Genomic DNA, 14,091 nt, shown 5'->3' on the forward strand with positions numbered 1-14,091 from the left:
ACAACATGAATGCTCAGATTTATATTAAAGTATGCACCAGAATCTAGTCCCCTGCAGTGTTTATGCAGGAATAATTTTAATTATATGGGAAGGAAAGGTTAGACAACCTAAAACACAAATCTGAATTTTTTTTTTCCCTTGAGTAATATTTTCTGTGCTAAGTTAGGTAGGGTCAAGGTACTTTTGTCTGATGAGAGACTGCAGTTGTAATGCTGATTTATTTTGCACAGGATTCACTGTCCAGCTTTGAACATTTCATTTTTTAGTGACGTAGGCAGCTGATAATTGTCAATCCTGCTGCCGCTTCTGATACAGTGCATATTGAATGATCTGTTCTAACACAGATTTCACTAAATCTTAAGGAATGTTGACAATTTATTTCAGAATTTTTTGCATGCAGTATGTTTAATGAGTGCAGACATTTTCCTTCAGTATTGTTTGTATGGAATATAAGGAGACCCAAGACCTTGATTCAGTACTTAAGTGCACTATTTAAAATAAAAAAAAAAAAAGTTAGGTGAACTAACAAAAAAATTCACTGAGATACTAAAGTGAGATATGAGTGGTAACCATATGAAATGTCGAGACCCGCTAGAGCGAGTCCTGAAATACAGAGACTGAATCGGCGGAAAGATCAGACTTAACATATATCAAGTCCAAGATGCAGTTTCTCAGAATATTCCCTTTTCTCAGAGGTATGGCGATCTCTGAGTTCGTATATACAAGTTCATGGGTGTGGGGGACCTCCCTCCCCTCGCAAAAAGAAGTTTAAAGGAGAAGAGCGATTCTCAAAATTCCCTTCTCCTTTGTTTGTGGTCTTTTTTTTTTGACTTGTCTGCACTCAGCATTTCGAGTGTTGACATTTCAGTGGGAGCCGAGATGAACACATTCATGTACTTAAACTGTTATCAACAGCTGTATACTTTTTCAGATTACTGTTAATACCAGAGTTAACTTTTGTTACACAGTTACTCTTATATTGACATTGATTTGAATAAAAGTTTACATTTCTTAAACAGTGAAGTATACAAAATCACGTATTTGGTTATAAAGTGTTGTATGGCCAAATGTTTGTATTGACCAGCATTAAAAAAAAAAAAAAAAAAAGTATTCTTTATAAACTATAAATATATGGCTTGTTGATCAGCTGTGTAAAACGTTGGATTCCCAGTAGCCAACTGCTGTTCTGGAAAGATGCTATGATGAAAAGTACCAGCGATCATGATAAGCCTTCTCTATGGCAGAAACAGATAAAATCCCAGATTACCTCGATTTGCTTAGTGACATAGCTGCATTGGTAGGTTGGAAAAGTGTGTTCAAAGCAAGCTTAGCTTTCCAAACTAGGGTAGTTCTACTCCTGCTCAAGGGTTGACACCTTAGTAAGGAACTAAGACGTGGTCTCCATACACAAAAGGAGGGATGTTAGGACACAAGACAAAGACCATATCATATTCTGTCCACGTGTAACGAGTATTCAGCACTGTACCCTTGTTCAAGCCTGATCTAATGGGCACTTCAGCTTGCCTGATGGCCAGTAGGGAGATGGTGTTAGGTGCATGCGAAATGTCCTAACTTTTGGGTAATAACTGTGGTCCCTAGTTGTCCTCTTCCTTGCTTGGCATCCCTAGGAGGCAGAAAGCAGTAGTAATGAATATCCCTGCCCAGGATTTGGGTGCACTGATCATTGGGGGGGGGTTAGAACAATTTTTTTTGCCTTGTTCTACACCCAATCTATTCGTCGTCAGGCTATCTTTGTTGCTAAATTCTTTTGCTGTCATTCTCCGTATTCCAAAATGGCTTCGTTAAGACATCCGACTACCGATCTTCCGAAAAAACATAAGGATAAAGAAAGAAAGACCGCATAGGTCCATAACTGCTGACAATGCTTTTGTTAAGCTAGTCGCCAGTACTCAGTGAGGCGCTTTCGCAGCCCCTGATACCTGCTTCTACAGAGTCGCAGGTCTCTACCGAGACCCATTCAGAGTCCAGCATGCCACGAGATGCTTCAGCTGTGGAACCTGCGGATGTCTCTACCTTGGATGGGTCCGCAGCCGCTCTGCAGGCACCGGTTTTTGAGAGTGTATTCAGGCCTACTGACTTGCATATTAAACTGACGCCATCTTCTTCTTCAAGGCATAAAACTCTATCCGTGCCAAGAAAACCAATGCCCAGACCGCATGGTCAGGCCTCTATGCCTAAAAAACAAATGATAAGAATGGCTGAAGACCTTATTACTCTAATCAGGGGAAGCCACCCTTCCCCCTCCAAAAGACCTAGAACTGAGTTTCCTTATGATTCTTCTGATCAGGACTCTGAAATTTCTATTTCCTCTGATGACCAGGATTTACCCTTATCTACCTGTGAGGATTCTGATGCAGAGGACTCTATTCCCTCTGCTTCCCCTCCAGAGGATTTCTCTTTTGGTGAAACCTTGCATACTCTTAGGGAGCATTTCCACTGGGAAAGCCAGATTACTCTGACTCTAAAAAGAGGCTTAGGGATTTATCTATCCCCCCTGTACTGGACATTGTTGATGATGCTTTTTCGAAATCTAGCTTGGCCCCTGACTCTCTACCTCCTGCTCCCAGAAAACCTGATAGATATTAGTGTTCCTGACTCTCACAAGTTCCTCTCTAAAAATCTTACTGCGGATTCTGAGACCATTTCACAGGGATCCAAGGGCATTAAAGCTACTACTGCCAAAAATCCTACCCCCTCTGATAGAGATTCCAGGACGCTGGATAAATGGGGTAAGAAGGTGTACACTTCTGCATCCTTGGCCATTAGGGCCTTAAACTGCCAGTTTCATATGTTAAAGTATTAGCAGCATATTATTGGATTGCTTATACAGAAAATGATGTTGATTCCTGAATGTGCTGAAAATAAAGATTTACAGGATTTAATGCATTCTGCTGAACAAGTTGGAAAACATACTTTGCAATGTGGTTTTGATTCACTGGAGACATCTTTCAGGGCTGCTGTCACTGGGTCTGTACTTAGAAGGCATGCTTGGCTTAAGGAGCAATCTTTGCCAGATCATGTTAAAGCTAAATTGCTGGATGCTCCCTTAAACCAAGACCGCCTATTTGGCAACATAGCAGAAGTACTTAAAAAGATGGAGGAAAAAGCTAAATCTATGCAAACTGTTAAAGATTTCCTGGAAGTACAGCCTCCCAGATTTAGTAGGCATTGGCCCTCTAAAAATTGGTCCTTTCCTGCCTCTTCCAGGCCTTTTTTGTCCAAACCCAGAACCAGCAAAACACCCAGACTTCAGTCCCAAGGTACTCACAGGACTAAGCAGTGGGGGGCTCCCACTTCCAAAGCAGGGAGTGGTAAGGCTCCCCCCATGGTAAACTGTCTCAATGACTTAAATTTAAATCTTCTAAGCCCTGCACAACTGACTGTTCCTTTAGGGGGAAAGATTGCCCTGCAGGCAAACAATTGGGAACTCATTATCCAGGACAAATGGGTTTTAAATATGGTTTCCCAAGGATAAAGATTCCACTTTCACTCCTTACCAACCCCAAACGGTTGACCAAATCTATCTCCAAATCAGTGGACAGAGGCTCAAAAACATATTCTCTCTATTTCTTAAGTATCAGATCTATTCAACCTGAAGAGGAAAGGGGACAAGATTTTTACTCAAGATTTTCCTTGTGCCCAGAAAAGATAACTCCTGGCGTCCTATCCTGGACCTCTATATCCTAAACACTTTTTTGGTGATCCCAATTCAAGATGCTAACTCTTCACCAGCTGCTTCCTATGCTAGGCAAGGATGCCTGGTTGGCAACACTGGATTTAAAGGAAGCCTACCTGCACATCCCAATAAGGGAATTTTGCAGAAGATACCTACGCTTCAAAGCAGGCTACATGCACTATCAGTTCTCAGTCTGCACTGTCCTTTGGCTTATCTACTGTGCCCAGGGTATTCACAAAGTGCCTAGCTCCAGTCATTGCATTTTGCAGACAAAGAAATATCCAGATATATCCCTACCTGGATGATTGTCTAATTCAAGCAGAAAGCCAGGACATACTATTGAATCATGTGGCGTTTGTACAGAAATTGCTAACTTCTCTGGGATACACCATAAACGAAAATAAATCACATCTTGTACCCTGCCAACAAATTGTATTCCTGGGAGCAAGCTTGAACACAACTTCCCAGATGGCTTTCCTCATGCCAGAGAAACTAGTTAATTTGACAGCCTACATCAAATTACTGGCCACAAAGACCCAGCTATCTGCAAGGAAAATACCAAGCCCTGTGGTTCATGGCCTCCTGCATTCTCCTAATTCCATATGCAAGACTGCATATGAGGAAACTACAGTGGTATTTAAAAAGCCTATGGTGTCAACATTTTCAGGATCTAGAAGCAATGATTCCTATTGTACCATGTCTACAGATAGAGTTCCTTTGGTAGGCAGAGGCCTTCCCCCAAAAAAGGGACTGCTATTCACTCTACCCCCTGCTGCCCAAACCCTTACAACAGACACATCAGACTATGCACGGGGGCTCACTTGGCAGGGAAGTGCATTCAGGGCAAATGGAACCCAAGTCAAATGCACCTGCATATCAATCAAAAAGAAATGTTAGCTGTACAGAATGCTATGACAGCCTTCAAGGACCACATTCTTCCAGGGCAATTAATGGTAAAGATGAACAACACCACTGTCATGTGGTACATAAACAAGCAGGGGGGAACCCACTCATACCCTCTCTGCAGACTAGCCATGGCTCTGTGGAACACAGCCTTGAGCTAGCAAGTGCACCTACAGGCTCAATTCCTTCCAGGAAAGCTAAATACACTGGCAGATGAACTAAACAGAAATCTCATGGACCCACCCGAGTGGAAACTGGAACCAAAGATATTCAACATGTTGAGAAACAAATGGGGGGAGCCCAGATATAGACCTGTTTGCCTCCCCCCAGAACTTCCAATTGGAAACATTCTGCACAAGGACTCCCCACAAACAGGCTTGGAAAGTGGATGCCCTGTCCTTCACCTGGAAAAACCTATCCGTTTATGCCTTTGCCCCTCTTCCTCTCCTCTCCAAGGTACTACTAAAGATCAAACCAAACAAACCAAGGACTATACTGATTGCACCAGACTGGCCACGCCAACACTGGTACCCCCTTTTGCACAGTGTGTCACTGCTAGCGCCATGCACCTTCCTCAGACCCCTGCCTTGCTGTCCCAGCAGGAGGGCCAGATTCTGCACCCACAGCTTCAAACCCTGAACCTGGCAGCCTGGCTAATTACCTGATCTCTCTGTTACCATCCCTCAGTAAGCAAGTGTTGGATGTCGTTCTGGCAGCAAGGAGGCCTAGTACTAGAAAATCCTATGCTGAAAAACGGAAAGATTCTGTTCCTGGAACCAAACTCAGGGGATGGGCACAGCAGCACCCAATTTACCTCAGATTCATCAATACTTAACTGAGATGCTTCACATGGGCCTTTCCTTTTCCTCCATCAAAATTCATGCCTCAGTCATTTCAGCTCATTTACAACACAGAACAGCCCTCTTCTCTCATCCACTGATAAAGCAGTTCCTCAGAGGGGCTAAAAACTTAAGACCACCCATGAGAGCCCCTACTCCAGCCCGGGACCTTAACTTTGTATTGGAAAAACGCACTGTACCTCCTTTTGAGCCAGCTGCAAATGCAGAGTTGAAATTCCTTTCTTGGAAAGCAGCCTTCCTTTTAGCCATCACTTCAGCAAGAAGGGTGTCTGAATTACAGGCCCTCATGGCAGTGGAGCCTTTTATCATTTTTCATGCGGACAGGGTGTCCCTCAGGACCAATCCCTCCTTCATGCCCAAGGTGATATCCAGTGTAGCCCTTAAGCAGTCCATTCATTTGCCAACCTTTTCTAATCCACAGAACAAAGGGGAACGAATAATGCACTCCTTAGATGTGCACAGACAACTTAGATTTTATTTGGACAGGACTAAACCTCTCAGGAAATCTGATCAGCTGCTGGTTGCATTTGCTGCAGGGGCAGAGGGGAAGGGCATTTCAAAACAAACCATTTCTAAATGGATGGGTCATTGCATTAATTTCTACTATAAGCGCCATGGAAAACTTAACCCTACAGGGGATTAGACCACATTCAACCAGGGCTGCATCTACCTCTGCAGCCTTTCTCAAATGTGTACCTGCCAGGGACATCCTAGAAGCTGCTACCTGGAGTTCTGTACCTACCTTCACCAAGCATTACCATTTGCCAATTTTCTCTAAATCCAGAGCTGGTCCTAATGCTATCTAATTTCCTCCTACCATCCTAAGCTTTGGGAATCTACCCAAATGTGATGACTGCAACAGTGAAACATGAAGAACATAGTACAGTTGAGTACATGTACCATAAATGTAGATGTCTGAGTGTATTCACTGTTGAAGTCCTAGTTACCCTCCCTCCAGCCCCACTGACTTCTATTGGCTATACCTCTGTTCTTGCTTACTCTGCTTAAAGCTTTTTGGTGTATTTGCTTTTTTGTTGGAGGCATATAATTGCTTCCCATTATGGGGGCACCTGACATCTGGGGCAAGAAAAACTGATGTAATGGCATTGGCTGCATGCTTTATACCCCTGACTATCTGACGTCATGGAAGATGAGACGGCAACCGACGCAGGACCCAAGACTTTGATATTCAGGCCGACTGAAGGCTACTGCAAGCAGATAACCCAAATGTGATGGCTGCAAGAGTGAATACACTTGAACATCTACATTTATGGTAAGTGTACACAACTGTACTTTTTGCACCAGAACTCCCCACAGCCAAGCATGGGAAGTGGATGCCCTATCCTTTACATGGGAAAAACTCTCAATCTATGCCTTTCCCCCTCTGCCCCTCTTCTCGAAAGTACTACTCAAGATCAAACAGGACAGGTCAGGGACAATCTTTATTGCACCAGACTGGCCACGCCAGCACTGGTACCCACTTTTACGCAGTCTAACAGTGCCAACCTGGCACCTGCATCAGACTCCCTCTCTGCTACCCAGCAGGAGGGCCAGATTTTGCATCCTCAGCTGCAAACCCTGAACCTAGCAGCCTGACTTATTCCCTGAATACATCACCAGCATCCCTCAGCAAACAGGTGCTGGATGTCATCCTTGAGGCCAGGAGGCCTAGTACTAGGAAATCCTATTCAGAAAAGTGGAAAAGATACTGTTCTTGGAACCAGTCTCCAGGAAAGGACACAGCCGTGCCCACCTTACCTCAAATCCTAGATTATCTAGTGGAGCTGCTCCACAAAGGCCTATCCTTCACATCCATTAAGATTCATGCCTCTGCCATCTCAGCTCATTACAATACTGAGCCACCCCTCTTCTCTCACCCTCTGGTCAAACAGTTCCTGAGAGGAGCTAACAATTTAAGATCCCCCGAGGAGAGCTCCCACTCCTGCCTGGGACCTTAACTTTGTACTAGAGAAGCTCATGCTTCCCCTTTTTGAGCCTGCTGCTACAGCAGAGTTAAAATTCCTCTCTTGGAAAAAAGCCTTGCGTCTAGCCATCACTTCAGCAAAAAGAGTGTCTGAGTTACAGGCCTTTATGGCTGTGGAACCCTTCATTATCTTCCATGCGGACAGGGTTTCCCTCAGGGCTAACCCATCATTTATGCTCAAGGTGGTATCCAGTGTGGCTTTAAACCAATCCATCCATTTACCAACCTTTTCTCCTAATCCTCAGAATAAAGGGAAAAGGATTCAGCACTCCTTGGACTTGCATAGGCAGCTTAGGTTCTACCTTGACAGGACTAAACCGTTCAGAAAATCTGACCAGCTGCTAGTCAGCTTTGCTACAGGGGCAGAGAACAAGGCCATTTCACAGCAAACCATCTCCAAGTGGATATCACACTGCATCCATTTCTGCTGCAAGCTCCATGGAATACCTACCCCACAGTAGATTAGAACCCATTCCACTAGGGCTGCCTCCGCCTCTACAGCATTTCTCAGGGGAGTCCCTACCAGGGACATCCTGGAAGCTGCAACCTGGAGTTCAGTACACACCTTCATCAAGCATTACCACTTACCTATCTTTTCCAACTCCAGATCTGGATTTGCTACAGCAGTCTTACAAGGCCTGCTAGCCAGCCCTAATACCTCTTGACTGCCTCCACCCTTCTCCAGCTTTGGGAATCAACCCAAGTGTGATTACTGCAACAGTGAAACACTAAGAACATAGTACAATTGTGTACACTTAACATAAATGTGGATGTTCGAGTGTATTCACTGTTGCAGTCCTGGTTACCCTCCCTCTAGCCCCCTGACTTTTCTATAGTTTCTACCTGTCTTCTTTTTTTAGCCATATCTTATGGCAATGGTATTTACTTTTTACTAGAGGTGTTCCACACCATGTAATTGCTTCCTATTTTGGGGGCTCATGACATCTGGGGCAAGAAAAACTGATGTAATGGCGTCGGCTAAATGTTTTATACCCCTGACGTCATGGAAGAGGCGACAGCATCTAACGCAGAAATCCCAAGACTCAGTTATTCGGGCCGACTGAGGGCTACCTGTAGGCAGATAACCCAAGTGTGATGACTGCAACAGTGAATACACTCGAACATCTACATTTATGGTAAATGTACACAACTGTACCTTCTTTTCTCATCTTTGTCACCCTCTTAGATATGAAAAACAGCTTGGATGCTTTCTGAAAACATTAACTTTTAGCCCTAAGAAAAAGTGCACTGGCTAAATTTAAATAAAACTAAATTTTGCACTGTTATATTAAATGTATTAAAGTGTTAAGGCTGCTGAGTAGGCTAGTATTTCTAATTCACTTCCCATAGTTTGACTGTATTTTTCACTGAACTCCTTACCATCGTACATTTAAATTTTGCATTTTTCCAGCAAAGAATGCTCCAAACATTCAAGATTAATTGCTTGCACCTGGTAGTCAAAAGTGAGAAAAAAAACTGGTAACAACTTTGCAGATGCATGAACGAATATTTGTAAATTTCAGTCACAATAGAATATACACATTTCCCTTGGCCAACTGTCTTCATCTGCAGACTTTTTTTTCTCCCACTGAGAGCATTTACTAATGGGAAAAAAAATAAGCTAATATATTTGCAGATGCAAGGAACCTGACATTTTCTATGGTTTTCATCATTTTGTCCTATTTTTCAAGCCTATTTACTTCCAGAAGAACTTGATCCAATGCTGTTTTCATCCGTTCAAACTTGTGGGTTGTCAGATCTGACGGGAACCAATCTCGGCACCAGTCTGAAACTTATCAGTTCCAGAGCTCCGACACCTCCCCTACCAGTAGTACCCTAGGTTGAGTTACAGATACTCGGACTGCCAGTCGTGCGTCACCTTCAGTGCCAGGTCTTTGCAAACGTGATGAAAAAAATTAATGTTTAAGAAGCTCCTTCCAGCTCAGGCAGGGGGTACCCCTTCACTTTCTCCTTCTACATCTTCTAGCAAAGAGAAGGAAAGAGCTAATGCAATTCCTCAAAACAAAGAAATGTAAAGAAGCAAATCTCCCACCAAAACCTCAAAAAAGAGATCACAGGAACCGACCACATCTGTTGGTCCCAACCCTAAAATACTAAAAAAAAAAAAACAACTCTTTGGCCTCATACCCCTTCTCCAAGAGCCTATTTTTTCACTGGAATCAGTGACGTCTCAGCTCCCCTCTCCAATACAGTAAGAAAAGAGATGCTGTCTACCTTCTTTAGTAGCAGCACCCTCTCAGTCATCTAGAAGTCTTGCAGAAATGGATGTCGACAGGATGGTGGCATTTTTGATGCAGATATAGGCTGGCATTATTCCAACACTGTACCCTGGAAAGGTGACGAACATTGGTTGTGTCATCCTCTTCATAAAGGATTCTGCACCGATCCAGTCTTTGGCTTTGTGTTCATCAGAACTGATTGGAACTGTAGCTCATTTGTTGGCACTGGAGCTTCTGGCATCTTTGACACTGACTATATCCCAATATCTATTGATACCAGTACTATCAGAATGAGATGAGACTCTGAGCCAAAGCATCTGAGCCGAGTTGGACGGGGGGTAATTTGACTTGGAGGTTCTTGGAGCCATATTGTCCCCTTGTGGCTTTGGCTCTGGATAGCATGGGACCAAGATCTTGTTTGGAACCAAGGCTTGTCAGTGCCAAGATTTACCTTTCCTCTTAGACTGGAGGGAATCATGGGCATCAGTGGCAGCCTCGGTTTTCTAAGCTTTCAAAGGGGTTATGGCATCTTCCAAAGATAAGGCAGCTACTACTACTCCAGGTCCACCCACACCTCACCTAAAATCTGCTATTTCTCCTGTGCATCCAGTCATACAGGGTCAGTTGGTACCAAGAGCTTCTGCGACAATCTACTTTCAGTTCCCCATAAGACTCTAACCCTTCTGCTAACCCCTCCTGCCAAAGTGTTCCCAGGAAATGGCCATGTAAAAAAATGTTTAGACTCTTCCCCAGAGTCTTTCACAGAAGTTACTGACTTAGAGGAAGGAGAGGATTCCCTTTGCTCCCTCTCTGAAGACTGTTCCTTTGGAGATATTCTGAAGTTGATGAAACAGAGAGGGGATTGTTCGTCCCAAGACCCTTCTCTGGATGAGTCTGTATTCTTGGAGACACTTGGTTCTGGACCAGCTTTATCCTGGGTGGTATCACCCATTGAGCCCCTTGTAAACCTGTTGGTTCAATGTGTTTCAAAGGACCCCGATGTTCTGGAGCCCATTCAAAACAAGGCTGATTGTATACCATTTGCCCTCACTGATGGGAAGCACTGGAGTAAGGGACCACCCATAGATGCTGTGGTGGTGGCAGCAGCCACTAAGAAAGCGCTATCGGAGGAAGACTTTTCTATCCATCCTCCTAGTAGAGAGTTTAGGGCAATGGATAGATATGAAAGAGGACTTGCACTTCAGCAACCTTTGTTCTCCAATCACTGAACTATCTTGTTTATCTTGCAAGATTCCAGAGAGACTTGACAAAGGAGGTAATCTCACTCACTGATATTGCCGGCAAATATCCAAAAGTAGTGGACTCTCAGCTTTCGACCCTTTAGTCTTCTCGAATGTGGCCATGCATCTGATCTCTAATGCAGCTGATAGTACAACAAGAGCAGCAGGCTCCAGCATCATCATGTCCCACCATGTCTGGATATGACTGTGACTTTGCAGAAGGCTTTTGTAGTCCTTCATTAATGCCCCTTATGATGGTTATACTTTGTTTGGACCCAACGTCAAGGATACACTCACCAGGAGTCAACAGGATGGCAAAACTGTCTCTGCAGTGGAAGTATGCTTCTCCACCCCACAAAGAATATTCTCCAGAAACCAGAGATTGAGGAAGAAGATGCAGTTCTGCAAACCAGGGTTCTTTCCATGACTCCCAAGGTGAAAGACCTTCCTGTGGCAGAGGGGGAGGCTGTTTTAATGGACGATGTCCAAGAGGCAGAACCAGATGGCAAAATCAAAGCTTTTGAGGTCCCTTTGCTGAGAAAACCTTTCATCGTCCCCTGAATGGTTGCCCGACTGTTGCAGTCTGGAGACAGTTGGCAGGCATCTCTCTTTACACGTTCAAGCCTAGCAAAATATAACATCAGATTCCTGGGTGCTAAGGATAATATCCAGACATTACTCCATTCCTTTTTTTCTTCAACCACAAAAAAAAAAGAAAGTCTCCAATGTTCCACCAAATCAGTGGGACTTGGTAGCCATAAAAATTTCAAAGCTGCTAGACAAAGAGTCATCCATCCAGTCCCCCATGACCAGTTAGACTCCTCAGTCTATTCCAGGTTCTTTTTAGTCCCAAAAAAGACTGGGGGCCTCAGACCCATTTTGGATCTAAGTCACCTGAACAAGTTTGTAAGACAGACAAAATTCCAGATGGTCATGGTTAAGTCCATTTAACCTCTACTGAGGTAGGATGATTGGATATGCTTGATAGATCGCTAGGATGCTTACTATCCCATCAAAACAGCTAAGCACTCCAGGAGATATCTTCGATTTCAGCTGGGAGCCAATCCTTTCCAGTTTAGAGATTTGCCATTCAGTCTCACCACAGCGCCCTGGGTGTTCACCAAGATCATGGCAGTTGTAGTGGCGCACATGTGTCTTCAAGCGTTTCAGGTCATCCCATACCTAGACGATTGGCTCTTCACTACACCCACTGAGCATCTATTTCGCAAACATCAGAACCATGTACTCCAGCTGCTTTGGAAACTAATAATTTCATTAAATCATCCAAAATGTTGCTTGACTCCAACACAAACCTTAGACTTGATGGAAAGCCACCGGAATACAAAGCTTCAAATAGTCATTCTCCCTCCAATCAGAGTTCAGTAACTACGCATGACAGCCCTTCTAGTTCTCCTCCATCCAAGACCAGCTCAGAGATTGATCCTACGTCTTTTAGGTCTCATGGCATCTGCAGTCCTTTTGGTTCCCCAGGAAGATATTGCATGAGAGTACTGCAGTGGACCTTATCAGAACAATGGACACAATCCATTCTCGGTCTGTATGCAAAAATCAGAATTACACTGGTATGCAGAAACCACATCTTATGATGGCTAACTTCCCCATTGGTAACCAACAGTTGTCCTTTCTAGATGTATCTTTCTAAAGCTATGGTGACAATAGATGCATCCCTTCTAGGGTAGGGCTATTTCAAAGGAAAGATGATCCAACATACATGGTCAATGACAGAGACCAGTCTTCACATCAGCTTCTTGGAAATTAAGGTGGTCTTCTTTAGCACTGCAGGCTTTTCAGGATCTACTCCCCAAGGGTGTGATATCCATTCATGCAGACAACATGACTGTGGTATGGTACATCAACAAACAAGGAGGAACTGATTCTTACCCTTTTTGTTGGAAAACCATGAGGGTTTGGCAGTGGGTGAAGTCTTAATAACACCTTAATTGCAACACACGCATCCTGGGGATCATTAGTGTACTTGCAGACAAATTGAGCATAACGTCTCACCAGTGGTCTGCCAACCCTGTGGTGGCACAAACAATTTTTAGCTGCTGGGGCCAGCCTGTCTGTGATTTCTTTGCTTCTTATCTGAACAGCAAGTGCAGCAGGTACTTTGCTGTGATCTCAGCACCAGGAGAGTCACCAAGGGATGCCCTGGTTCATAGTTGGCCCCCAGGGCTCCTGTATGTTTTTTCCCCATTACCCGTTACCTCTAATGAGTAGGTTCATACAGAAGGCCACACAGTGCACGGCCACAGTTATCTTCATTGCACCTTTTTCCCAGACAGATTTGGTTCCCCTTCCTTTGGCTTCGTCTAGTACATCCACCATTGTTGCTGGATCATTATCTAGATCTCCTATCACATCCCTCTGGACTATCTCCTCTGGATCACATGTCCATGAAATTAACTACCTGGTACCCCCAATTTTAACCTTAGTCAGAGATGCCAGGCTTACCAGGAAAATTTATCACAGCAAATGGAAGAGGTTTTCAGTTTTGGCCCATTCTAAAGGACTAGATCTCCTTTTCAGCATCTATGCCATGTATACTTGAATTTCTGTCCGACCTCTTTGAAAAAGGTTCCAGTTACGCAACTGTTAAGATTCAGTTGGCATCTATTTCCAGTTTCCATGTTGGGGTTAATGATGCATCCGATGTCCTTCAAGAATGCAACTGCAGTCATAACATGTGGGTTGTCCTGCCTCAGGCAGCCCTCAGTCGGCCGGATTCCAAAGTCTGGGTCCGACGTCGGCTGATGTCGCATTTCTCTCCGACGTCAGAGCGGCTGGAGTACATAAGCATCAGCCGACGCCATTTTCTTCTGTCTTTCTTGCCGCGCGGTGCCCGAAGCAGAAGCAGTTCGCAAGTGCCGGTCGGTCAGCTCCTGTATTCTACGATACCGAAGTCATCAAAAAAGCTAAGTACCCCGTTGGGGACCTTTTCTTGCCTCAGCCGATGTCAGAAATTACTGAAAAAGTTAACAATTGTCTTTTTTGTGGTAAACAAATACCTCATAAGGATTTCCACTCTTACTGCCTCCCTTGCCTGGGCCTAGACCACGACGTCTTGGCCTGTGTAGCCTGTGCTCACTTCAACAAGCGCACTCTCAGGCCCCGGGCGGAGTTCACTGAAGATTTTTTCGGCGAT

At 44.2% G+C, this 14,091-nt stretch overlaps 1 protein-coding gene across 1 annotated transcript in view; it reads left to right on the top strand.

The window, feature by feature from the left end:
- The window catches only part of CLINT1 (clathrin interactor 1), a 1,421,335-nt gene that overhangs the window by 538,387 nt on the left and 868,857 nt on the right, over positions 1-14,091 (top strand). The window lies entirely within an intron of this gene.

This window comes from Protopterus annectens, chromosome 4.part0, assembly GCF_019279795.1.
Source record: "Protopterus annectens isolate FY-2018-M chromosome 4.part0, PAN1.0, whole genome shotgun sequence".
NCBI lineage: Eukaryota > Metazoa > Chordata > Ceratodontiformes > Protopteridae > Protopterus > Protopterus annectens.